The sequence below is a fragment of the Protomyctophum parallelum genome (assembly GCF_964188405.1).
Source record: "Protomyctophum parallelum genome assembly, chromosome: 16".
NCBI lineage: Eukaryota > Metazoa > Chordata > Actinopteri > Myctophiformes > Myctophidae > Protomyctophum > Protomyctophum parallelum.
In genome coordinates, this window is record NC_139711.1 from 24,656,648 (window position 1) to 24,659,147 (window position 2,500).

Sequence of the window (2,500 nt, forward strand, 5' to 3'; positions counted from 1 at the left end):
TTGGACTGATTGTGGAATACTATGAACTGGGGGGGGGGGGGGGGACCACTGCAAAGTCATTTCTTATTCTTTGTATGTATGGATCCATTCAAAGGCTCCAGATATGTGCGATTCTCCACCCAAGAGCTGCTTGCAATTTCCAGGCATCATAGAACTAATAGGAGCTCTAAATGGTAATGTTCTGTGAATGGAGCATTAACTGTTAAGTGTAGTCTAAATGTACTTAATCAGTCCACCTAAAGATTCTGCTAATCGCCACAGAGAGAGAGAGAGAGAGAGAGAGAGAGAGAGAGAGAGAGAGAGAGAGATGCATACTCTGACAATGCGAGTTAGATTTGATGATCATTAGTTTTGCAGCCTAGATTATCATACACCATTCTGATCACATCGATGCTCTCTGCCCTTATTACAGCCAGCCAATTAGTTGTCATGCACGCTATTAAGATATACAGTTAAAGAGACTATTAGATTGTGAGAGTGGACTATTTAAGTTAAAGCCGAGAGTGTTTAGCTGATAAGACTTGATGGTCTATTTGAGTCCAGCGGGTGTATAGAATGTATTGCGTGTGCATGGGGCGCATAGTGCTGGGGTGCATGGTGGTGGGGACTGGGGGGATCCATGCTATCCCCTCTGAGTCCGAGTCATTAAAGACCTAGTGAAATGAAAAATACGGTTTTCACACTTTTAGACCATATCCGTGGTCATATGATCATATGGGCATACAACAATGGATGCTTTTTTTTTCTTCATTTTTGTGTGTTTATATAAAATGTCCATAACATTTTAATTTGAATTACTTCCATTTAATGAAAACGTGCTGCGCGATGACGTATAGAGCTACACATCAATAAAAGCCAATAAGAATGTTAAAAAGTTTGATTCCCATTGCTGTGTCGTTCTCCAGTCCAAACACAGGTGGTTTTGATTACAGAACCACTCCGTTTTTAATATGTATATATATTGTGTATATAGGTTAGAAATAATCCCCTTGCTTTGCTGCACGTCTCTCTGTCACTTTGTTTACAAACCACTCTGCATGTGCAGAGTGTCGTGCATGGGACGGACATACGTCCCATAGCCTGGAGGTATGCGACGCTCTGATTGGTTCAAAAACTCAGATCCTGCATGCCGTTTGAGGTGAAAACTTAAAAATAAGATTCCCGAATAAACCATTTCACCCCGTCTTTAATGTTCATGGCTATGGGATATGTTTTATCCAGCTTCTGGTCAGACTGATTCTTTTTTTTTTTTTTTTCCTTCTACAATTTGAAGACAAAGTCTGCACTCCTTAAGGCCTATTCATAGTTTTAAACGTGAAACGTTCTGTCACGTGAGTCCCGTGACTGATTGTGACCTGATTGAGAACACACTTAACCTGAACCCATTGCATTAATTTCGTCTGAAGTCTCTTAAGTTGAACTGGCAGACAAGAGAAAGAGAGGCACTAGAGAAATGAGTTTTGCACGTAACATAGCCATGTGCAGACATCATCACCATGTTCAATAGCACAGAAGTACAGAACAAATTGATAGAATCGGCGGGTCTCGCATCATCGTACAAAAACACAGAAGAGAGTTGACTGCAATCAATGACTCAAGTAAACTACCCGCCTCTATATTATCAATATCACAACATAATGTTATATCATTGACCATGGCATTATATCAACATGGATAGTAAAAAATAGAAAGTTTATGCCTACAGTTTATGTCTTTTTCAGAAATGACTTTGGACAGGTGGAAAACTTTAGTTAAACTTGCAGAGTGACGTATTACTTTACTTTACCTGGGTTATCTAATAATAATCCCGTTTAGTGAACCTCTGTATGGAACCTCTGCTGTATGGAACCTCTGCTGTATGGAACCTCTGCTGTATGGAACCTCTGCTGTATGGAACCTCTGCTGTATGGAACCTCTGCTGTATGGAACCTCTGTATGGAACCTCTGCTGTATGGAACCTCTGCTGTATGGAACCTCTGTATGGAACCTCTGCTGTATGGAACCTCTGTATGGAACCTCTGCTGTATGGAACCTCTGTATGGAACCTCTGCTGTAGCCTATGGATCCTCCTTGCAGAGTCATGCATCCATCGGAGCAGGACGGTGTTCTCTTTCACAGCTCTGGATTTCTGGAGAAACCCTCTTGGCCCTCAGTGTGCTCTTCTGGTTGTTTGTTGTGTGTATGTCTTGTATAGGATTTGTGATGTACGACTGACAAATCGCTTTAAACAATTCAATCATTATACAGTACAGTACTTATAGTGGACTGGAGTCCCCCAGGGCTCTGTCATAAATACCCCCCTGTTTACACTTCACTAAATATCTTCACCAAACATTGCAGAATTAAATGCTCAGAGTAAGCCACAACACAACGCCGTTCTAGCTCGTAGAATCGTTGCCCCAGAAACAAACTGACACAGGTTCAAGATTTGCTTTAGATTCAGAACGACTCCTTTTTCTGTTAAGTGTATTGGTCATGTCATGAATATCTTGTTTTATTT